This window comes from Protopterus annectens, chromosome 6.part0 (genome assembly GCF_019279795.1).
Source record: "Protopterus annectens isolate FY-2018-M chromosome 6.part0, PAN1.0, whole genome shotgun sequence".
NCBI classification, from domain to species: Eukaryota; Metazoa; Chordata; order Ceratodontiformes; family Protopteridae; genus Protopterus; species Protopterus annectens.
In genome coordinates this window covers 202,557,951-202,584,189 of record NC_056737.1, presented here as the reverse complement: position 1 = coordinate 202,584,189, position 26,239 = coordinate 202,557,951, and positions in this window count along the sequence as shown.

Here is a 26,239-nt window from a genome sequence, read left to right as displayed (position 1 = left end):
TTTTTTTAGGCATGGTTCGAGATTTAGGCCTAAAAGAAGAAGGAGGCATTGGTTTAATATGCAAGTCCATTGGCCTGAATACACCCTCAGAAGCCGGTGCCTGCACAGCAGCTCCGGACCCATCCAAGGTAGAGACATCCGCAGGTTCCATAGTTGAAGCATCTCGCAGCATATCAGACTTTGAATGGGTCTCAGTAGAGGCTTGCGAATCAGAAGTAGCGAGTATCAGGGGCTGCGAAAGCACCTCACTGATTACCGGCGAATTGGCGACTGGCTTAGGAGAAGCATTGTCAGCAGTTTTGGACCTCAGCGGCCTGTCTCTGTCTTTATCCTTTCATTTTTTTGGAATCCCGGTAGTCGGATGGCTAACCGATGACATTTCTGGATAATTAAACCGAGAACCGAAATATTTAAAGGCGAAACTATACTGACGACGGATAGTGCGCTGATTAAATAAAGCACAAAACCGACAGCATAGTACATCGTGGTCAGGGCCTAGGCAAGGAATACAGTACGAATGAAAATATTTATGAGGTATTTGCTTTCCACAAGTAATGCAATTATTAAATTTTACTGACATTGGTAAGGAGCAAGAAAAAGTCTCCCCAATGGGGTAATTAGCTTTAGTTGAAGACTTTGGTTCTGAAACTCGAAAATGAAAATTTCAGGAGTCGATAGACTAGCACTTTTGAATTGCTTCTGCTTTGGTCACCGTATGGCAATAAAGACTGATGTAATGGCATCAGCTGCATGTTTTATACCCCTGATGACCTGACGTCATGGAAAAAGGGACAGCAACCGACGCAGGACCCAAGACTTTGTTATTCAGGCCGACTGAGGGCTACTGCAAGCAGATGACCGAAAAGTGATGACTGCAACAGTAAAACATGAAGAACATCAGCACTGATGAAGCAAGTTGGATATACACTGATTAATAAGGGTATGGATATATGCGATGAATTAAAGAGCAATTGCACATTATTTACGCTGAATTTCACATAATGTTTTAAATTATATACACTTAGGTATACAAAGTTGTGATAGTTTTATTAATTTTAAATTATCCTAAATAACTGCTCCATGTTAAAAGAATACCTTTCCACAATGTTTACAGATGTCAGTTTATAAGACTGACACATGAAATGCTGAGGCAGCATAGCTTTTTGTTTTCCTGTGGGATGGGTAGGGTCATACATGCTTGATATAATCATGATGAAACATCTCCACAGGTAGTCCTAGGCTCTGCCCAAAGCCTGGTAGATTACCAAAGAGGATTAAGACTTTAAGACTTTAAACTGTTAATGACCTTTGTCCTGTAGTGATGAGTTTGGTTCCCATAATCTCCATTTGCCTACTGTGTGACTAGACAGTGCTCCTGGTTGACACTTAAAAATACATACTTGTGCCTATGAGATTTACCAAGTTAACAAGTGAATAAAAGTAAAATTATAAAATAAAGGGGTACTAGTCAAGATTTTTTCTTTATCTGTCTCTACTAGCCCCTTTATCTTAAATTTAGGAAAGTTATTATAAGATCTCACTCAACTGAAATTGAAAGCTTCTTTCAAGACCTGTCCACACTAAGTTGTTTTTGTGAAAAGAATCATGAAAAAAAGTCTCACCTTGTCCACAGCTCTTGTGCATTACTCTGGTATCAGCCTATAAAACAAATAGAGGCAAGTGATGGACACTGGTTTATCAGTACCTTTCGACATATGTTTTTAATTTATATGAGTTTCACAGGCAGTGAGGAAAATGCTGCAAAATATTTAGGAGTCCATTTATAAATAATAGCAAATATCGACAGTTATTACATTTTCTGAAACCTTAAATCCCTTCATTTTACTGCAAAATATATCTTTACGTCTTTTATGATCCCCCATTATGGTCAGGAGATTTCAGACGGTTTCTTGGCACTCAGTGAACATAAAGCATATTACCAGTTCTGCTTGGGTTGCCATTGCTTTACAGGCTATACACACATGATAAAGGAATACCATTTTACACATTGGTATGCTTTTCGGATAGAAAACTATAGCTTGCTGACTTCAGTTAAGCAACACTCAGATCATCATAACTGGAAGGTCCTGAGGATGTTTTTATCGATGATAAAGTCAGACACAAGGAAAAAATGAGTGTTAAGATTTTCTCAGTTTTACTTTTTCTCTAAATTTGAGCAACCTCACAGTTAACAAGTTGTGAGTGTATGGATCGCCTGAAGATAGTCTAACTTCAGTAGATTGACACTAATAACAGACTGCAAAATTTTGAAAAAAAAAAAAAGTCAACACCCTAATGCACATGCTCTGAGGCACAACCTCTGACCATGCAAAAGAAATGTTTTTTTTTTGCAGTCAGGCAAGTGTCCCTGCAACCTCCCACAGACCATGCTAATTATATACACTATTTTTATACACAATCCTCAGGGAGTGGCGCATATTTCCTAACTCTGAGGATTATGATTTCGCATACCTGTTGACTAAAGAGGGGTAACAAAACAGACATTGAAATTTGGGAGTTTCACTTATTCTAAATACACACACACACACACACACACACACACACACACACACACTAGGGGACCCTGTTTAAAAGGCTGATAAATGTAAAAGGCAAGCCTACTATGATGGTGTAGTGGGAATGGTCTCTGACTACAACTTCAGCAACCTACGTTTGATAAGTTGCTTCATAGCTTGATGGCACATGCAGGGAAGATGCTCATGCTCCTCATGGTTGATCTCTGGTGGAGGGTGGAGATGCTTGATGGAGTTATTAGGGGAGCAAAGCAGTGGCTGAGTTACCTTGGAGTCTGTGAGAATATGCCAGCATGACACTACATGTTCTTCCCTTATATATGAATGGGGATTTCACAAGGGATGCAGAAACATAGCAACATAAACAAAAACACTCCACAGAAAGAGTATCCTGCTGCCGCAGTGAGTCTATATCCTCACAGTCCCCAAAAATGGGTCAGAATAAAGTCTGGGATGGCTAGTCAGGTTCTATAGGCCTGGTAAAGAGGAGGTCCTGGGAACAGCTGGTGGTCAGTTGTAGGGAGCCTCCTCCCAAAAATATGTAAAAGGCAAGATGACCAAAATGTAATGTCTATACGCAACTCTGAAAGGCAAAAGACAATAAAGTGTAACTGATAAGAACAAAAATAAAAATGTTTCTCACTAATTTCCCATTTCGTTATTAGGAGAGGCAGAAATGACCACTGAAGTCAAGAGGCAAATGGAAAGAAATCAGTAAAAGAAAAGAAGTTATGTTTTTAGTAAAGGCATACACCAAATCTAACAAATCTCAGTAAATATCTGACAGCGCAGTTTTTCAGTTTGATTTCTGTCTTTTACTTTCTGCTTATGTGGGTTCTTCTTTATCCTTCCCTCTATTTTTAAACACACGCATGGACGCACACACACACACACACACACACACACACACACACACACACACACACACACAGGCGCGCACACACACACACACACACACACACACACACACACACACACACACACACTCACGCACGGGCGCACACACGCACACACACACACTCACACACACACACTCACGCACGGGCACACACGCACACGCACACATGCACACACTCACACACACACACACACACACACACACACACACACACAAATATATAATTTTTTCTTGTTAATTCATTTCTTTTAAAAGCATCACTGTCAGCATGGTATATTGCTTCTTTGTGGAACAAACTAAATAAATGCAGCTGTATTGATTATATCATAAATTGTCCAATTAAGTTTCAAGAAATATGGACAATGAATATCTCATTTTTGAATGTGTAAGTGGCCATTCCTGTACATGCACTGAAACATAGTTTGATAAAAATCAAACAGACACTTATTGATTTTTGTAAACTGATTATATAACAAAGCAAGAAAAATGTAAAATGATAATTCAAGTTGTTTTAGATGTTCTTTTAGTGGTTGAGCACAATATAATATATTCTCCTGAGAAATTGTTATATATTAGAATACATTTGTTTATGTCAATTAAAATATTCCTGCAACTGGTATATTCAGACAAGGAACTTTGATGAAACTGGCAATCCATATAAACATGGTTAATATGAAGAAGCTAGGCTCAGATAAGATTATTTGATAACTAATTAATATAATGCATCTGTTTTAAGATTATTTGATAACTAATTAATATAATGTATCTGTTTTAGAAGTATTTCGCTGGATGAAACCATTGATGGAAATTTCTGTAAGTGTTTTGCCTACATGTTCATATGATATCTTACATGTACTGGTTTGCTGCTTAGATACCTTTAAATAAGTTGCAGTATTTACTGAAGTTTAAAGATTGACAGTGCCATTCTTGGAAATGACTGAAATTTCAAATTGACTTTATAATGGAGAAAGATTTCTGTATCCCCTTTTGGGGGTGGTTTTGTTCCATATTACTGATCACAATTAAAAAAAAACTGTGAATTAGTTGCACAGTATGGTGAAACAACAACAACAAAAACTTTATAGTTTAATTTCAGTGTAAGACAACTGTCAAACTCCTAAACTTTAAAGTCTGATTTCTAATCTAATGTCAATTTAGCTTATGTATACAAAGTAACAGGAGATGAATCCACGAGGAAAATGTGATGTCTTAACTATTTTGTCTGGTAGTTAACACTCAGGATTAAGCCTATGAGCTATTAACCATGCATGGGTGTGGGTAATGCTGGATTTACCCACGGTTGGTATGGTTTGGTCACGAGGCAAAGCCCGACAATCTGTCCAAACGGTAGTTAAGCTGTAGCCATACCTAATGAGTTGTGTGTATAGTCTGTTAAAGCTGATATGGTGGGGGAGGTGACAGAAATGTGGCTGGAAGCACATAGACAGGCCAATATTGACATTTTGCTGTGATAACCTCATACATGTACTGTCGTAACAGGGTTTGTTGCAACATGTGTCCTGTGAGGAATATGACGTCAGTAACTGTCAGGGCTTAAACCATCTACAGACTGCAGTCCTCACACTACCTTCTGCGGTTCACAGATGTGTGCTTAGTGGGTAACACATGACACCAAGGGCATAACACACTGCCAAGTCTGCAGATGACCCTGCAGATGTGGAATCCTCATAAACATAGTACTGACATGGCAGGAATTACATGTAGGACAGCCATATCCACACACACACTCTGCTAAACCAACATTACTCCACATGCAGTATATCAGCACTTACAGTCTTTAGTCAGGTCAGGCACATCCCCCTCCTGTGTGTGACCTGTTTCCACAGTGTAAGTTGTTAGGGATAAATCCCCACTCCATCTGAGATGCATTTTGTCAAATGACAGATCTAGTTCCTGCACACAGTGGATGTAAAGGGCCAACACCAAAAGGATGCTCTAGATATTGGAGTGTGTAACCATGCAATTACTTATGGGAATGTTACAACAGTTGTTCCACATGCACTCAGCTAGAGAAGGACTGAAATTGGTGCAGAGGCCATCAGCTGATCATGAATCACTTACAAAACACAAGTTGCTGCCTAGCAAAGCAGGTGTACATCCCACAACCACCAGACAAGGTGTGGGTGGGACAGACAGAGACAAAGTATGTCAGGGAAGGTGTGGGTGAGTAAAACCTAAGCATGTCTGTGTCACACACCTACCAGTACGGGGTTTCAAACACCTGACTGACTATGGATAACTATCACATGAGTATTCAGTTATTGCATGCTCCACATAGCTTACATGTTGGTGAGCTGTCCAGACGTATATATGCTGGTGAGTGACATCTGCAACACTGTTGCGATACAGTCAGTGTAGCACATGAGCCTGTCCACATGAACTGGTGTCAGCGTCAACAGAGCCACACTCTGTAAGGGACTCATACACATTGCCACACTCGGCAGGGTAATGACTACACTTCCTAACCAGTTACCTTGCCACAATACAGTAATGCATAGGTATCAATTGGCCCACAGGGTTATCCTGGGGTTCTATGGTCAGAGGGTATGTGACGTTGTCTGACATTAGAGAGCATGCTTCAGTATGCCAATGGGGGTGGTACTGAGTGTGAATGTTGTCGGAAGCATCATACACCACACACACACAGACACAGGGTGCTAGTACCAGCATGCATGTGTGCAGTGCTTCACGGGTGTGTAGTGGTTGACGGTGCCAGATGGCTGTACAAGCTAGGTGAGGGATATACCTTGGCATCAGGCCACAGGAGAATGGTATGCAGTATGGCTAAGGGGTGTAGTGTTCAGAATGGACCACACAGGTGGGTATAGTATTCACCATCCAGTCTCCTGGGTTGCTATTATGCGTGGCCAGTGCAGTGCAATGCTTGGCATGTATGTGTTCTATATGCCATGACATGGATGGTATTTGGGATGTGCACATGTCCCACATTCATGTACAGTGGCATGTGGAAGTGTACCTGGTTTGTTTGGCCCATGTTGTCTACACAGAATGTTATCATCAGATGTGACAGTCCTGCTCCCATGTGGTGGGGCCAGGTAATGGACAGTAGGTTAACCCTGCACCTACACTGATAGCATGCTACAGGTATTCCCTGGTGTCAGTGGCATCTGTTCATACAGGGCATGTGTGTAAGACATGGTATGTCCTTTGTGGATCACATTTGATGGAATCACAGTTGTTGCAGGCATCCAGTGGGAAACATAATGAAGGCACACTGTCTGCAATTATGTGCCTATTGTACTGATGGACAGGATGCCATGGCCTCTGTAGGCCACTGCATTCACACCATAGTTACTATCAGTTGCCAATATGCAGTGTACTACACACATTATGGCTGTTGCCTTGCCATGTGTGTGTGTGTGTGTGTGTGTGTGTGTGTGTGTGTGTGTGTGTGTATGATACATGGGTTGAGAGTGTGCTCTGGTTAATACTGGAGTTGCTAACTGTGATTGCCTGGTCTTGATGTCACATGTATGGGTATGGATATGCACCCCAGCCTCTCGGCTATTTCACAGCTGTTTTCCCTCTACAGTGGACATTGTGATATGTACTAGGCCACCATATAAGAAAATTGCAAAACCCACACCACATTGGGCCCAGGTGTCACATACACACCGTCCTCCACACAGGATACGAGGTACAAGCACACACATACCTGTCATGTCCAGGAGTAGAACCCCTACCTAACTAGCTTATTACACTACAGCACTATGCAGTTATAGTACGTGCCACAGTGATTACTGCAGAACTTCTTCCCCAAAGATGTATATGACATTGGCTGACATCACCGGGAATACCAAAGTAGGGCATTTGACATGTACTGAGTGTGCCTACCCTAAAATGCATTGCTCCCTACACAGACAGTGGAACACACACAAAACATCCTGAATTGCCATGGGTGAGTATAGAACCCTACCAGAGTTCTGAATCACACTACAGCAGTACGCAGTTATGGCACGCGCTACTGAGATTACTGGGCTACACCCTTCACAGAGGTGTATTTCAGGGTGGATGACATCAGCAGCCTTACCAAGGTAGAGCATTTAAATTGAAGGGGGTGTGCCTACCCTACAAAACATTGCTTTCTACACAGCCAGAGTCAGACAGACACACACAGTTGCCAAGGCTGGGGTTAGAACTCCTACTTAGCTAGCTTATCACACTACACAGTTACGGCATGCGCCACGAAGATTACTGGCCTATCACTTCCCCAAAGGTGTATTTCACAGTTGATGACATCGGCACACTTGTCAAAGTGGACCATTGGAGGTTGTAGTGTCTGTGCATGGACTCAAAAGAATTGCTCCCTACACTGACAAAGGAACACACACATAAACACACATGCATCCACACTTGCCATGTCTGGGAATAGAACATCTACCTATGTAGTATATCACACCACAGCAGGATGCAGTTACAGGATGCGCTATGGAGATTACTGGCTATGGCTTCCCAGAGGTGCATTACTAGGTGGATGACATCACCTGCCTTGCAAAGGTTGAGCATTTGGATTGTGGAGAGTGTGGCTAGCCTAAAAAGCATTGCTCTCTACACAGTCAGACAGACACACACACAAATAGTTACCATATCTGGGATTAGAACACCTACCTAACTTCTTTATTACACAACAGCAGTACACAGTTACAGGACACACTATAGCAATTCCTGGTCTATAATCATCACAGAGGTGTATTTCTAGGTGGATGACATCAGCAGACTTGCCTAAGTTGTGCATTAAAATTGTTGGGAGTTTGATTACCCTACAAAGCATTGCTCTCTACACAGTCAGACTGACACGCGCGCACACACACACACACACACACACACACACACACACACACACACACACACACACACACACACAGTTGCCATGTCTGGGATTAGAATACCTACCTAACTACTTTATCACATGACAGCAATACGCAGTTACAGGATGCGCTATAGTGATTACTGGGTTACAATTTGCACAGAGGTGTATTTCTAGGTGGATGACATCAGCAGCCTTGCCTACATTGTGCATTAAAATTGTTGGGAGTGTGACTATACTAAAAATCATCGCTCTCTACACAGTTAGACTGACACACACACACACAGTTGCCATGTCTGGGATTAGAACATCTACCTAACTACTTTATTACTTGACAGTAGTACACAGTTACAGGACACACTATAGCGATTACTGGGCTACAGTCTTCACAGAGGTGTATTTCTAGGTGGATGACATTAGCTGCCTTGCCTAAGTTGTGCATTAAAATTGTTGGGAGTGTGACTACCCTAAAAGGCATTGCTTTCTACACTGTCAGACAGACACGCACACAAACAGTTGGCAAGTTTGGGATTCAAACTCCTACCTAATTAGCTTATCACAATACAGCAGTACACAATTACAGGACACGCCACGGAATTACTAGGCTGTAACTCTCCCAAAGGTGTATTTCACATTAGATGACCTCAGCAGACATTCCTCTAGGGGTTGACATGCCACATGTGGGCACACACAGGGTCATATTTCACAGGTAAGTGCATGCAGTTGCTAGATGACTATTGCCTTGTACAGTCATGTTGCACAGCTGGCACGTGCACCACATAGTCTGTACTGCTGACAGATACTGGTGGCTAGTATCTGCAGTGAGTGACATCTGCACCTCATGTGTTTGGGGCCCTTTGGTTGTGTGCTGGGTGGGACAGGCCTGGGTGGCGCCTTGTCACATTCACCCTCTTCCACACATCTATGTCTGTTTACCTTTGACTTATTATAGTGTGTTGTCCTTACATATATGTCTGTATTCCTATCCACTGTGTGTGCAAGGCATGAGTGGTGCATACTGATGAGTGTATGCACTAACAACTGTGACTGCCAGATATGTCTGGTCCACTGGTGTTTGCAGACATGGCCTTCATGTGTTAAAGTGTGTGAGCATGCCCAGTGTGTGCCCTTTCCAGATGTTGTTGACTTACATTGCTTTCATTTCTCTAAGTGTCTGTGCATGCCCAGTATGGCATCAGTATTGCATGTGTGGGTCACGTCAAGGTAGTTTGTACTGCAGTGCTGCCATTTGTGTTGTACACCAACAGGTAGCATTCTGTCACAGCAGGGTATCCATTGATCATTTGGCATTGACTGTTACTGCATTTCTGCATAGCAGTGTGTCTGTGTGTGTGTGTGTGTGTGTGGGGGGGGGGCAAATCTGACTATTTCCACATTTCTACAGCGGATTGCGGGGGCACACCTGACTGTTACTATATGTCTACATAGGATGGGGTGGCACACCTGACACTTGTACACATTTGCTAGGAGTGTACTGGTATGTTGGATACTCCATTTCAGTCTGTGGTCTTACCTATCACGCTGGCTAGAGGCATACAAGTGTACTACAGATCTTAGCTTATAATTACCTACATATTAATGTCTGAAATCCTAGCCTTCACAACTGACATCCCACTGCCTGGCCTGCTGTAGTCATTCTGTGTAGGCCTGGAGGGGAGTTGCCCATAGGCCTCATTCAGAGGCCATAGCACAGCATTTGTTTGTGTTTGTCTACACCTGTCCTGCTTGCTGTGACTGTTGTTGGGTAGGTGTCCCCACCCCCGACTGGCATGTATGAGTCACTTACCTTGTGGGTGTCCCAGCACTGAGGGTGGTGTTGCAGGGCTGCTTGAGTTGGATGCACATAGCATGCTCCCCACACATGGTTAGGCACAGGTAGTGTAATGTTTGGCATCCCTTTTACTGTATGTGAGAGTCAGAGAGAGATGTTATTTCCTGGGTTCCTCCCATGTCAGTGTATGTGCTATGCGTTTCCTCTTTGCCAAGGCCAGGGCATACTGGGCATGCCTCCTTCTGCCGACTGGGGCAGGCTCAGGTTGTTCCTCCTCCAAGTCATTCTGTGCCCATGCAGGCCTTGGCAATGGTGAGGCGCTGTGTGGCCCCGCCCCGTGTTGTTCCTGCTGCTGCTGTTTCTGCAGGATCATATTATGTAGCATGGCATATACAAGAACAATTTGGGTACATGTAGCTGGTGAGTACTACAAGGCTCCACCGGATGTGTCCAGGCACCAGAAACATGATTTGAGTATCCCAAACACACGCTCTATTATGATTCTTGTTTGAGCATGTGCCTCATTATGGAGTTCTTGTTTGGGTATATGTGCATTTCTGATGGGTGTCATCAGCCACGGCTCCAGTGCGTATCCAGCATCCCCCACTAGGTGACCGTGTGGGTTGTCCCCATTGGCAAATTTCTGATACAGCTGTGTCAGATGCCAGATGTGGGAATCGTGATAGCTTCTAGGACAGCCAGTACGCATGTTCATTATTATGCCCTGAGCATCGCACACAACCTGGCAGTTGATGGAGGGGAAGTCCTTGCGGTTGATGTAGACCCTACCCCGCTCACCGGGTGGTGCTTTGATGTATATGTTTGTGCAGTCTATAGCACCCACTACCTCAGGGTATTCTGCTATTTGGTGGAACAGTTGCATATTGCTGGCCAACGCCTCACGGGTGTTTGGGAAATATACGTGTTCACCGACATGTGCTGACATGGCATCCAGGAACTGGTGAAGTACCCTGTATGCTGATGCCCTTGAGATCCCCATCATATTCCCAGTTGGCCTTTGGAAGGTAACAGTAGCTAGTATTCATAGGCCTACACATACCTTTGTATCCACTGGGATGGGTTCCCCTCTGTTAGTTCTGTGTGTGAGGCGTGGCCTGCACAGCTCAACAATTTGCTGTAGGAGGTCCCTGTTCACCCTATAGTGCTCCACTATCTCCAGCTCATGTAGCCCTTGGTAGGTTTTCTGTACACTCTTCTCCGTCTCCTCACTGTGGGTTGCTCAGCGGCATTCACATCCTCACCACCCTCAGCCTTTTCCACAAGTAGTTGTATGGTAGCTGTTGCAGCCCCTATCATTTTGTAGTTGTGAGTGTTAAAAGTTCCCCGCTTGTTTACACCGGTGATGTAGAGTGTGGGAAAAATCTAAGGGGCAGGTGTTTGCATGGTGTATAGTAGTGTTCTGGGCTGGGCTGGTCTGCTGCCTGTGTAATTGGCTGGTTCTGATACATTTCATTTGTTAGCTAAGCTAGTTCTCAATAATTACCTTCCTACTGTTGTTTTCCCTTCCCATTGCCTTCCTGTTTCAGCCCGTGTGTGCGCCGCGCAGACAGAGTGGTCAAATGTGCACACTGCTGCTATTTCCTGGTTTAACCTCCTTTTTCTACCTGCATGACCCGTTGCATGGCGCACACACCCACTTAGCCTTTGTAAAGACTGCTAGGCAGGTTTAGACACACCCCCTAACTTAGCTGTGCTTAGCTAGGAGCAACCCCGAGCCACAGGTCTCCAATCCGTTTACAGTATGCCTGACACAACCCTCCCAGTATGTCACCTGCCTCCTAGGCTTGCACCCAGCTATTCATACTCTTACACTGTTGGGACCTGCCTCACATCCTGGGGAAAACTTGAATTCACTATCCTTCCCCTCATTTGCATAGGATTGCCTGCTAATGCATAGTTACATGTCTCACACTGAGCCTCCCCCCTTAGCAACCACTACTCACTGGCCATGTTGTGTTCTGCCTGCCATTGACCTGCATGGCAGAATACTGATTTTAATTAGAATGTTTACTTTATGTTCGTTTTGTTATACCCCCCCCCCCGATCCCATTTGCACGCCACTGCCTATGCTTAAACAGCCAGGATCGACTAATAGGAATTAAAAGTTGATTTTTTAAATTTTTGTACTGTTTGCAATGCCAATGGCCTTATATTTGACCACTGGTATGCTTACTACATGATATGTAGCCTATATTTGGGACTGTCATAGCTCCGTTTTGGATTTTCCAGACATGTACTCGGTTACTAACCGAGTACATTTCTACTGATTGCACTAGTCCTGCATGGATGGTCGCAAGCTTCCTGGATTGCAAATTCACCTCATTTGCATGGATTTCTCCTGTAAATTGGGTGATTTGCATACAAGGCCTTCGTCCGTTCAAGATTAGTGCAGGAGCACTCGTGCACGCCCCTGCAGGCTGTTCCTTGATCGCACGGCGACATATTACCTGCTTGGGCTCCTGCACCAATCTTGCACGCTGTGCAAGCATTTGAGAATCTGGGGGATTGTCTTGTAACAACTTATGAACCTATTTACACAACTGCAACAAGTAAATGGAATAAAAAATATCATGGCATCTAAAAATGGAAGTGAGACATTATACTTGCTATTCATTGGGCCATATACTATTCAGTGGTCCATATACTTTCCCAATTGACTTTAAAACTTTAATAGTTCTACATTAATGTCACGAGTTAACCAAGTCTGTACTATTTTCTTGGTGCAATGTCCATATTCCATGTGACTGCAAACTACAAAGGCTATTGAGAAACAAACATTGAAGCTTATTAGTGAAAGGAATAGAAACAAACATAAAGCAAAGTCTGACAAGTAGGAAACCACATGGAGAGCTACATCACTTACAGAGTACTCAAAATGTGACAAACTGAGACTGTAGTAAACAACACATGAGGTGAGTGCATCATGGATCAAGGCACATGGTTAATGGTTATGTGAGTCTAACTTGCATTGTCAGGCATTACAGCTCTCTAAGGTATATCAGTGAAATGACTTATTCATAAGAAAAGAAAAGGGTGATTGTTGCTGAATTTCTTTCTATCCAAGTGTTAGACCAAAGCAGTAGTAATCTAGTATGCAGAGTATTGCTGAAAAACAATACACAGATGTGAGGGAAGAGAATTCAGAAGAAAACTGTGTCTGGCTCAGTTTTATTTCTTTAAGTCTTTTGAGTTTCTAATACCTTGATGGGAATGGGCCCTATTCCTAAATCAAAACATGATTAAAGTTTATGAAATTAGCACTGTTCCAGCCTTTGATGTTAGCTAGAAGTACTCATCCCAACACCCACAATGTGCCTAGAACTGACTCCTGCAATTCTTATGGAATTATGTGTATCGGTAGCATATCTAAATATGACTGAAAATTATTTTTTACACAACCAGTTGATTCTACTACAATTATAGCTGTCTGGATATCCTTTTTCCACATTGCCATCAATTCTGCCTGCAAATCCTTGTATTTTATGACTTTGTGTCTCTCTGTATGTAAGACACTGTAGTCACTGGGTGTAGCAATTTCAATGATAAATGCTACTTTTGTCTTCTTTTCATGGACTACTATATCTGGTTTTCTCACATCTATTTTTTGAACTGTTGGTAATGAGTGATTCCACATGATATAAACTCCATCATTCTCTATAATGTTTTGTGGCTCGTATTGCCAGTGGTTCTCAGCTACTTCAATACTGTAATGTTTGAATCTGCCATTACTGTATTACACCTAACAACAAGAGGTCAGAGAGTTTCCAATTCTGTTTAAAAAAAACCTGCATTTGTCTGTTTCTCCAACACGTTCTATGAACTTTGTAAACCAATGTGTACATCACTATCCTGGGCCACCAATATTAATCTTTCATCTTTTAGTTTAAATTCACCTCTGCTTAACTTTTCCTACATCAGATCCAGATGGACATGAGATTATTCCAGGAGTTTTCTGTACTTGCAACTATATTTATGCCTTCCCTATATTTCTTGCCTTCTCATCTGGTCCTTCACCTTATATTCTTTCTTTTGCTGCCTGATTTTTGTCTATTTCTGGTTTAATTTTCATTCCAGCTTGACACCGATACACTTTTGATAAACTAAGCAGGGAAGTCATCTTAGACTTATTCTCCAATTATTTTAAAACGTTCACTATGTTTGAGTCTTGTGAGGTCAGCAGATAAGTATGCAGACCTATGATTGGAGATCTATACATGTAATTAGTTTCGGGCAGGTCCATACCTCCTTTAGAATGAGGAATATATGATCTTGGTATACACTGATTTTTCTATATCATTTGATGTGTGAAGCATTTTTCTTGTTTTCCTGTCCAACTGAACAAATATCTTTTAGGGGCAGTCAATCACCTCAAAACTGTAACAGGAAGAGCAAATTGGTTTATAGCTTGGACTTTGTTCCTGTTTTCAGTATTAATTTTAGTCTTTTAAAATATTCCTTACTTAGTTTTGTTAGCATGTGTGCATGTTTAATAGTCAGCCCTTTATCAGTTCCTAAATATTTATACGTTCTTTTATATCACATTCCTGTCCCAGATGGGTATTTTCTTGGTGCTGCAGCTTTCCTGCTTTAAATACTACTTTTACACATTTAACAAGACCAAATGACATTCTTATATCATCTGAGAAAGTTTTGACTACTTTCAGTTGTGCTTTCAGCTCCTTATCTGTTAAACTATATAGTTAAAATCATCCACAAAAAAAAAGAGACAAGAATTATTTCCCCTTTGCTGTTGTCTGGGCATGAAATTGCAACTATGATATAATCTGTTAGTAGACAGCTTTATGGGTTAAGGGCAAGAAAAATAGCAGCAGTGACAAAGAGTCGCCCTGCGATAGCTCCCTTTGAATTTTTATCCCTGGAATAATAATTTGTCCTTTATCATGGCTTAGCTGCAAAGTGGCTTGGCACCATTTCATAGTCACTGTAATATAATTGATCAATGTAAGTTGTATGGTATACATCTGTAAGCACTCCTTTATCCATGAATGTGGGGTGCTGTCAAATGCTTTTTTGTAATCTATCCATGCCATACTTAGATTCTTCTCCTTTTTTATAATTCTCCATTATGACTTTAACAACAAATCATCCTTTGTTCCATATGACTGTCTTCTTTTACCCCTTTGTTCTATTGCCATGATTAACTCTTCTTCTAAATGATTATAAACTCATCAGCATCAATTCCAGTATATCATTTATACATCATCGGAGGGCAAGTTATTCGTATATAGTTTTTAGAGTAGCTTCCAAGTTCACTCTTAAGGAGGAGTATGGTTTTTCCTATTGTTAACCAGGCTGGTGTCTGTTCAGGGTGTACCTATGAGTAGTTCTTACTCAGGTCTAAATCTTGATGTAAAGATGTTAATACTTTTATCTGAATGTTGGGTACTGCATCCGGTCCTGGGGTTTTATAGTTTGCATAAATATTAATCATCTCAGATCTCTCTTTCTTTTCCATGTCCATGTTTCTTTTTCATACCTTTCAAAAATCTTTAGGTTTTGTTCTTTATATTTTCACACTTCCTCAGTCACTTATTTTTCCAAATGCCCCAAGGATTCTTGCCCTGGGATTCATGAAGCTTGCGCCAGGCGCAGGCATAGCGTAGGTGGTATAACGCCAAATATGACCGTCGAGCGATTCAGGTACGATCCAATTCCACGTGCACTACCGGCATATGCCAGAACTGCGCAGCCCCCGGCTTAGGTATGCTAATCACCCCATGTGCAGTGTCGCACCATGCAAATGAAGGCATATAGCGATTCATGAAGTGGTGCAGGCGCAGCGTAAGCCCACGGAAATGTAAACCAAATAACACGGTTTACATTTTCCCAAACAGAACATCGGAGCTATGGAAGAGGGCCATACCCAGGTATCACAACGTTAACATATGCCAATGGCGAAATACACAGCCAATGGCATAAGAAAAGATGCACAACATGTAAATAACAACATTTAATGTCATGTCCACAGTAACGCACAGCACAACCACAGGGCACGTGTGCGGAAGCTGTAACATAAAGAAATAATATAAAAATGTCATAAAATCACAATGTAATAGAAATCAGGTTTACAGCATAATACACAATGGTAGGCATGGACCACAACCAAGGTGCAAGGGTTGCTAAGGGCCTGCGATAGTGTTTGGCGCGGTAACTATGAATTATTAGTCAATGCCATGCAAATGAGGCAGATAATACTGAATCGCAAATGTCCCTCCGGATGAAGGTTGTACCATACGGCGCAGCGGTATAACACCGAGGAGTGGCTCAGAGGAGATACATGACATCAGCAGAGGGGTGTGCCACCGTAGTAGTAAGCACATTGGAGCAATGCAAATCTGGCCTGTCCGTTGCTAAGCAAAGCTGCAGGACAAGGGTGGGGAGGAAGGTATAGAATCGTTTAGCTGAGAGCACACATGGTGCCCAAAGGCGCATGTGTACGGGGAGGAAAACGTACCCAAAACCCAGTAATCGGACGCACGCGCCACAAACAATAGCAGAAACAGGAAGGTCAGGGGAAGAAAAGAAGGAAATGCGGAAGTAGGGTAATTGGAGTACTAATGAGCAATCAACACCAATCAACCCACGAAGGCCAATCGACGGCAGCTGACAAGTCTGCTTGCAGAAACCTGCAAAACAGGATAGGGGAGGCATTGGAATGCAAAGAAAGGAGGGGAGGTATTGGATTGCAAAGATAGGAGACCTGACACAGCAGAGCAAAGCAAACCGACAGCAGACCAGCAGTAGCACACATAACGCAAGATACGCCAGGTCCAGGAAAGTACAAATGAAAGTAGGCTGCAGGATACACGCCAGAAAATGGTAGGTGCAATGTGCAGAAATGTAAAGGGAAGGTCAAGAGGTAATCCATGGCAGGCAAATGTAATTCAACACCAAAGGCACCACAACAGTAGTTCCGGCAGTAAAACACATAAGATACCCTGTAGCTACGATCGTAAATACACACCCTATGACATCATCGGTGTTCACAGCACAATAGTATAAAGTGTGAAAGCACCCAACACACACCTGTGTATTCCCAAACACCGCACCATAGGTGTAAACACATGGGGAACTTTTAAAATGTACATGTTGGGAGCTGCCATAGCTGTGATTCATCAGCATGTGTTACGGTGTTGTGGAGGATGATGCCGACAACCACCGCAGGCCTCGGAGGAGAAGGAGAGTGTTCAGACCAAGGGTAACCTACCAGGGGCTACATGACCTGGAGATAGTAGAGCATTACAGGGTGGACAGGGACATCTTACAGCAAATAGTGGAGCTGTGCTGGCCACGCCTGAGAACCAGAAACAACAGAGGGGAACCCATCCCAGTGGACATGAAGGTATGTGTAAGCCTGCGAATACTGGCCACAGGTACCTTTCAAAGGCCAACTGGAGATATAATGGGTATCTCACAGGCATCAGCATCCAGGATACTACACCATTTCCTGGATGCCATGTTACCACATGCCAATGAGCAGATATACTTCCCCAGAACTCAGGAGGAGTTGGCCAGCAATATGCGCCACTTCCACCATGTGGCACACTACCCGGAGGTACTGGGTGCGATAGACTGCACCCACATACAAATCAAGTCACCACCCAGTGAGCATGGTAAGCACTACATAAACTGCAAGGGATTCCACTCCATCAACTGCCAGGTCGTGTGCAATGCCCAGGCCATTATCATGGATGTGTGTGCTGGCAGCCCTGGAAGCTACCATGACTCCCATATCTGGCATGCCTCACAGCTGTATCAGGTATTTGTCAGGGGGGACATCCCACATGGCCATCTTGTGGGGGATGCTGGGTATGCACTGGAGCTGTGGATGATGATTCCCATCAGAAATGCACACACACCCATGCAAGAATGCCATAATGAGGCACATGCACAAACCAGAATCATCATAGGGCGTGTGTTCAGGATGCTGAAATCACGGTTCCGGTGCTTGGATACATCTGGTGGAGCCTTGCAGTACTATCCAGGCACGTGTGCCCACATCGTCATAGTATGTGCCATGCTACATAATATGATCCTGCGGAAGCAGCGGAAGCAGGGACAAAATGGTGAAGGCCCTCATAGCCCACCGCAATTGCCAAGGCCATTACAGGCACAGAGGGATTCAGACCATGAACACACTGTGCCAGCCCCTGTAGGCAGACGGAGGCATGCCCAATATGCCTACGCCTTGGCAAAGAGGGAACGTATAGCACATACTCTGACGGTGTAGGCCCCTATGGACTGACACCTCTTCACCTGCACACACAGTAAAATGGATGGCACACAAACATGACCACCTGTAAATTGTAATGTATAGGTAGCCCAATGTGTGACTCCTACATAGGTAGCCCTCAAACATTGTAAACACAACAGCTAGTGGAACACAGAATGCCAACACCTGAACAGTACATGAGCCTTACAGCATATGGTGATGCTGTGTGCCTGTCACGTTCCCCGCCAGATATATATATATATATATATATATATATATATATATATATATGGATATATATATATATATAGATATATATATATGTACACATATGCATATATATAATGCAGATAGAAAGGGCAATAGAGTGATATATGGTGATATAGATGGATTCAGCGATATCTGCAAATATAATAGATAGTTCAATGACATTCATGACACCTTGGAGGTACAAATAAATAGGATACCGCCAACCATGGAATGTGTAACATACCGACATGCGTAACCACGAGGCTGAAAGACCGATAGAACACAGTACTGGAACAGTACAGGCACGAGTAATAGTATGATGATATGAAGGGACAGTTAGTCACCGCTGCCGGTGTTGCGGTCCACATAGGTACTATGTTCAACTGTGTCTTTGAGTGCCGTAGTCTGTGTAAGTGTGCATTGAGGGTGCCGTGTGCATCTCTGTGTGACTGTAATGTGTGTGTGTGTCCGCAACATGTGTTTGTTAGTGCCAAGTCAGAGGCAGATCAGTACGGTAGGTGTGGGTATAGCTAGCCGTAGGCATACGGTTACTACCTGTCCCACAGTAGGAGGGACAGCCCCACCCTGGGCAGGTGTGTCCTGACATAAAACAGTACAAAGGGCAAATGTCCGAGATGGTAGGACATAAATATGTCCCATATATAATGTAACAGTCATATTTAATAGTTATGCCTGTATGTAAGAAACATAAATGTTACATGCAATATGATAAGTAGCCAAAGTCACACAACAATAGGTATGTATTGAGGATAAAAGTATGTGCTAACCTGTGTACTGACCGTGGCTACGTGTTGGCCTGTAAACACCACTGTGTGTCCCGCAAGTGTCCAACAATGACCATATGAAAAGGTGGCAACCCATGGCAAACAGGCTCTATTACCAACACAACCAAAATGACTGCAAATATCTGGGACAGAAATACAAGGGATAGTTGTCACTTACACATATCCCTTGATATATCGCTGCAATTATGGAGGTATACAAGTAGTAAGCTCACCTGCAGATGATATAGAAACCAATTAACAATGGCCCAACGTACAATCCCATAACATAAGTCTACTAACTGTTAGCGCTCTAATTAGGGACGGAGCCCACACACATATATACGGATTATGTAGAAATGCAAGGCCCACAAACCTGTATATGCTACGTACACCCACCGACATCCCCCACACTAGAAACTAAAGCAATGCAGACTGTAATAGCAGCACAAACATCCAGTCAGTCAATTACATCTGCAGAACCCTCAACATACCGTGTGAGAGACACAATTAAAGGCGTCATGCAAAATTGCAGGCGTTGTATAATGGAACAAACAGCCATGTTACAGGTTTTGTTTGCAATACTCCATTATCAGACGTTGGGATGACAGGTACACCCACATGTTGAACCAAATACTCTACCTGTCACACACAATCCACGGGGGACATGAATCCAAAGTATACTTGTCTCCATGCATAGCAGTTGCAGTTACACATAACAAAACACAATACAATACAGACCGTCTCCCCGAAGGTAGGGCAAATAGGCAACGCCCAAGTGGAGAATCCAATTATACCCCACTGTTGCCACGTAATTGGCGAATGGAGTAGCTGCACAGCTGATATGCAAGTAATTAGTCACTCAGGAACACCAATTGGCGGGATGAATCCACATGTTACAGGTATCGACGTATATAAGGATGACTTGCCAGACATTCAAACCGTATGCTCATACCGAATACCAGATGAAACACTGTGAGAGAGATAGAAACGAAATGCTGTAACGACAACAAGGTATGTAGAATGCCCGATATGTAAGGTTATGTATAGCATGATCTGTATTAATTAGTTGTACTGTATGTATAGCCTGGTTTGCATTAATTAAATGTGTCCGCAATGCATAAAGTGGGGAAAGGTATTTATGTAGAGATGTCTTGCTGAGCATACTAGCGCTTGTAGAAACTGTGCGTCCAGCAGTGGGACACAAGGTACACAGCACAGACACCACAAGGGATGCTACATGAGGGCGTTAAACAGAACAATTCCATACAACCCGCCGTCAGTGGTAGGGTATGTCCAACAAGGACGTGCCATAGCAGGGGATAGTATATGTTGATATACTGTCACAGCACGTATGTGTATGGGCATATAACGTTAATGACATATCTAAGGTGGTACCGCTGTGCAAGTATGCTTTGCATTATGGGATACTATGTGAAATATGTGTAATGTATAGTATTATAGGTAGATATGACAGATATTCTACACAGCATAACAGGCATATCGTGCATACCACAAGTATTGTCTATTGGTATGTATAATAACAGGATACATATGGCTTGTAGGCATGGGACATTGTAATAGCATGATAGCTAATCTAAATGGAAGGGTACCAAGTAACCATGCACAAAGGACATGTAATAGCTTCACAGGTGCATAGTGGGGTACTATGCAGTCTGGCAAGTCCATGTGTAAGCACAACTACAGTGTTCACACTAGTGGCACCTCTCTAGGGTAGTGTCCTGTGAACAGCAGAGCCATGTGTCACCTGCACCTCTGCACAGTACAGCCACTGCAGTGATCCCAGGCCTACATGTGTCTCCCAACCACCAAGGGAGGTATCACATGAACAGTGCTACTGAGTGTCCCTGCGTGATGTACATAGGACTTATGTTCCAAAGCATGGTGAGTATCCGGTTTGGGAATGTAACCCACAAGCACATTCCACTCATTGTGGCTTGTGTGCACATATCCATGAGCATGTTGCTCACAGTGGCCTCTGCTTATGTCGCGTATGAGGAGTATATCCATTAATAATGTTGTGGACATGGGCCCTGTCTGATCAGCAGAGGTCACCCCTGAGTATGTAGTATGCAAATGTGTACAGATGTGGTGTCCATAGTGCAGCCGCATATTTAAACTGTCGGAGCTCAGTAAACATCATGGCATGTTAATGTTGTGGCATGTAAAGCTGTAGCTGTTGTGTAAGGTACACCCTAAATGGGGTGGTGTACCCTTGAATGTGTGTAGATGTCTTGAGTTCAGAGGTACAATGGGTGCCTATGTAGCAGCTACACACCCAGTACAGATAGGTGTAGCCATGTAGGATATCCACGCCACAGTGGCAATACGGGAACCACAGGAGTGGGTGCGACATATGTGTGTACTGCAAACATGTACAATGTGATATGTATGTAGGGGACTACCATCCATGTGATAGTCAGTGGGTGAATGGTGTAATGCAAAGGTGATGTGCATGCACCTTGTGTCATGCAGCTTGATGCCATGATAGTCATATTATGTATCTGTCACAGCGACACCCATATGGATGGAGTCAGTATCAGCTGGTGGAGCAATGGTGCTTTGTATGCAGGGGTTTGAAAGCTAGGCAGGGAAAGTCCCCTGTGCTAGCCTGTTCTGCAGGGAAGCATATACTGAACATGAGGGGCCCTATGACTGAGGACTGTGGTATGCCAAATGTACCTGACATGTAGTAGGTACTATGGTATGCTGGCCTCACTGTGTGTCCTGTCCATGAGCCACATAGCATAACATCCTGAGACACAGGGTACGATGTGCAGGTGGATGTGTATGTTGTCAATACCAGAATGGGGAATGGTGCTGAAAGGCAATGAGAGGACAATGTAGGATGTGTGGACTCCCATACTATCAGCAACTGCCCTGGTAACTGTATGAAAGGAGTCCACCATGTGTAGGGACCATGCTCTGGCCCTAACAAGCCCAACCCAGGTGGCAGCAAAGGACGGGAGCCCAACAATGTCTCTGTGAATGACGTCCTTGATGATGTGCCCCATAGCCATGCAGAACAGTCCAGTCAGGTGTGTAGGACTATAGTCCCACTCGTGCATTGTGGTACCACCTGTGTGTAGTGTGAGAAATGCTGCTGTGTGCCATTCAGGGGCTACAATGTCTGAAACAAGGCTATTACTGAATATGGTGGCCTAGTCGGGAGACGTGATTCAGAGGTTGGTAGACATCACAGCCTGGGATGTTGGAAGGTGACATGGGGCCAGTGTCCCAGGACATATAGAGTGTAGGTCAGTACTGTGTAGGTGTGACCACAGGGACACCACAATGTTCATGTATGGATTGTGGCCCTGTAGTGAGTGAGAGGGTGTAATGTCAGCATTGAATCCATCCTCCAGCATGTTGCCAACCTCACCTGGGTCTGTAATGTTCCTGAGTGACTGTTGTATGTGACAGCAGATGTGGGTGTTGCCATCGACTACTGACATACCACCATAATGCCTGGTGGTACATCCCGGAATGTGTGGCAGTCATGTTTACGTAGCTAGTCTTCGAGTATGTGATGAGGGACCCTGTGGCCCCACCACGGCTGACCAGTGAGCCACCCCACACATGGGAATGTACACCACTGTGCAACAGCCTACACCTGTTGTTGTACATCATATGTCCATGGAACATGACCACCAGAGTGGCGTCTGTTATCCGGTGTCTACCGTCATGGCTCTGTGTGGAATAGCATGATCCATGCAGTTGTGTACATGCTAATGAAGTGCACTGGGGTATGTGTCAGCATTTGTATGTGCATTGTCCATCTGCACGGGTGTCATGACGTTAACAACCGCTGTCAGCAGATGTCTGTAGTAGGTGTTGTAGTACTCATGTACTGTGTATGCTGTGATGGGTGTGGTGCCAGGATGTGGCTAACAAGGTTGATTAGCATATGTTCGGAATCCACCAATGAGGGGATAACCCCAGGTGTGTAACACCAGTCACATGGTGGTAGTGTTCATGCGAAGGTTAATGTAGGTCTTGGAGGTGGTGTGTATGGGTTGATCCAGCAGAGCTGAGGTTATGACTCATGGATGTGTCGGTACATGAGTGGCTATCCCAGTGAAGTGTGGGGTAGTGTCAGTCACACATCAGTAGTAGCTGTCTGAGGCCCACTGTCCAATATACCAACAAAGAAGGCATGTTAACCGTGGGGTATGATGTTGACTCTGTAGCTTGTTACAATGTGTAAAGCGGTCCCGGACACAGTTAGTTGCACGTGGAGCACCTCTGATGCATTGTGCTAAGTAACTTGCCAGGATGTGTGCAAAACATAGTGGGATATGGGAACCCCTCAGCTGTGGGTGTGCCGGTCCAGCTATGTGCCTGAAAGGTATGGTCTGTCTATAACCTGTCATTGCAGGTGTGCTCTGCAGAGCCTAGAGGCAGGTCCCAGTCCCTGCAGAGATGTTTGAGTGGTGCATTATAAGGTGTGCCTTGCCTGCGTGCATCACAGAGGAAGATGCAAGCATTGTGTCGCATGACCCCATGTCGTGCCTGCCAGTTCCCGTCCTGCCGGTGACAGTTATTGGAAACTGTGCAAGACAGGCAGTATAGAAGCAGCAAGAGCCTTACATGTGTGCTGTACTCCCAGGGCTGACAGGTGCAAGTCATCTGTGCCACAGGTCAGTCAAAGCGGACAGATACCAGATGCCTGTGGAATGACAACAGGAGCATAGGCAACTGTTGAAGTGACACAGTAGGTCGTTGTACAGTGGTATCATGTCCGGACGAATGCAAAATGCTCCCCAGGGCTTGGCCCACACCCTCAGGGCTATAAGACTGGTGAGCTATTGCATGTCCCTGCACACATAGTCTGTGAAGTGGCTTCACAGGGCAATCACACTAACATGGAGAATGACAGTCACATCGTACCTGGTGAGGTGTGGCATGGGTGCATAGGTTATGTTGCAGAAGCAGTTACCCGACAGCAAGATGTAAGCGACTATCGCCTTGTGTAGCCTGCTGTGTGGAACTGCAGTGTGACTCCCTACAGAGTCATCTATGACTGGTGTGTTGTAAATGTTATAACTCCCTATTGGCTGTATGTGATGGGCACACATGAGTCTGTGGACTATAAGCTGGTGATGTTGTCCATGATTGGGGCTACCTCTGGTGCCTACAGTGAGTATGGAGACGTACTGCACAAGTTGTCCTCGTAGGTGTGGCCAGTGGTGTAGATCATGTGAGACTATGTGATGGGTGGGGTGTGTTGCGAATGTTACACATCCCCAAATGACTGTCAGGTGCAGTCAGGGTTGGTGACAGCATTACCCCCAGCCATAGCTGTCAACATCCTGTCCCCAAAATGAGGAACATTAGCCCTCATACTGTGTGACAAATGGGCAAAACGTGGAACACTTACAACTGGCTTACTAACAGCTTCAACTAGGAAGGGCATATGATGGCTAAAATAGGCTGGTTTTATGTATAAAAAAGATATTCTAATGAATTAATATGATTCCCATCTATTTACCCATGGCTAGCAGGTAAATAATTCCCAACAATGAATGTGTGTCAGACCCTTTCAATGTGGAACCTTGAGGAACATGCACCTTTTAGAACCCCAAATGAGGTATGTTCCTCGTAATGAGGTACACTTGAGAGCTATGCCCCCAGCACGGCTGCAGAAGTGCATCCCCCACAGGCTGTAGTGTCATATGTTGGGAGGTGAGCATTGAATGTGTACATGAGACAATTTCTCTATTGCCACATGTACGACATATCCCTCATATAGACAGGCAGTAGCACTGGTACGTGACAGTTGGACATGCCTGTATATACAACCATGTCCCACAGGATATGTGCGTTACATGTGTACAACCTCTGTTGTACCATAAGCAAGCTGGGAAGTGTAGGACAGCCAGTGTACCTGTGGGAAATGGTGTGGAATGGGTGCTATAGTAATCAGTAGCTCATGACATGCTCACAAGTTCTGAACAAGTGCCTAGCATGGCCATACAATACAGATAGGGTGTTGGATAATATCAACCCACAAGTGGTGATGACAGTCATTTTGGGTGGCACCGCACTATAACCCTGCTGAGTATGGTGTGCATGTCCATGAACCATTAGCACTGTAGATGTTAGCAGTACAGATGTACAAGACAGCACGGATATTTGATTACAAATACCTTTGCATGTCACAGGAGTGTTCCACCAGTGGCCTGTTGACAGACTCACAACTACAAAAGGTGCAAGAGTGACATGTGCACATCACACCAGTGTCAGCTACAGTAGAACAGGGTTAATGTGTTGTACCCCACCCTCATTGTAGCCCATACCACACAGACAAATGTTAGGCATCTGTGTATGTAAGACTGTGAATGGCCATGACCTATCAATATAGCTGTGTCAGTATTGTGAACAACATACAGAATGGGCTGTGTGGGTGAGGTGTGTGACATATGTGCACAGTCTGATGGATGATACCAGCATTGTCACCGCTAGGTGAACATCCCTGTACCCATAAACTACTACCTAGGCTGTGGTCAACATTATGGACACTGTGTAAGGGACAGTGCTGTGCAGTGCACCCCCCAACTTGGTGACATCTCCAGGCCCCTTAGGTAGTCATATGAGGTACCCATGTCATGTCAGGGTGCCATCCATGAGCACGGAGATCACTGGACAGGCATATACAGCACTGTGGTGACCAATATTGGATCACATACCACCTTTAAGGGGTAATGGCTATGCATGGATGTGCGATACCAGCCTTCACAATCCTCACCTCCACTATGCAGCATGCTGTCTACCTTGCAGAAAGACATTTGCTACACCATGATGATGGACATGCTACATGTCCATATCCTGATCTATAAGACATATGTCATGGACAGCCA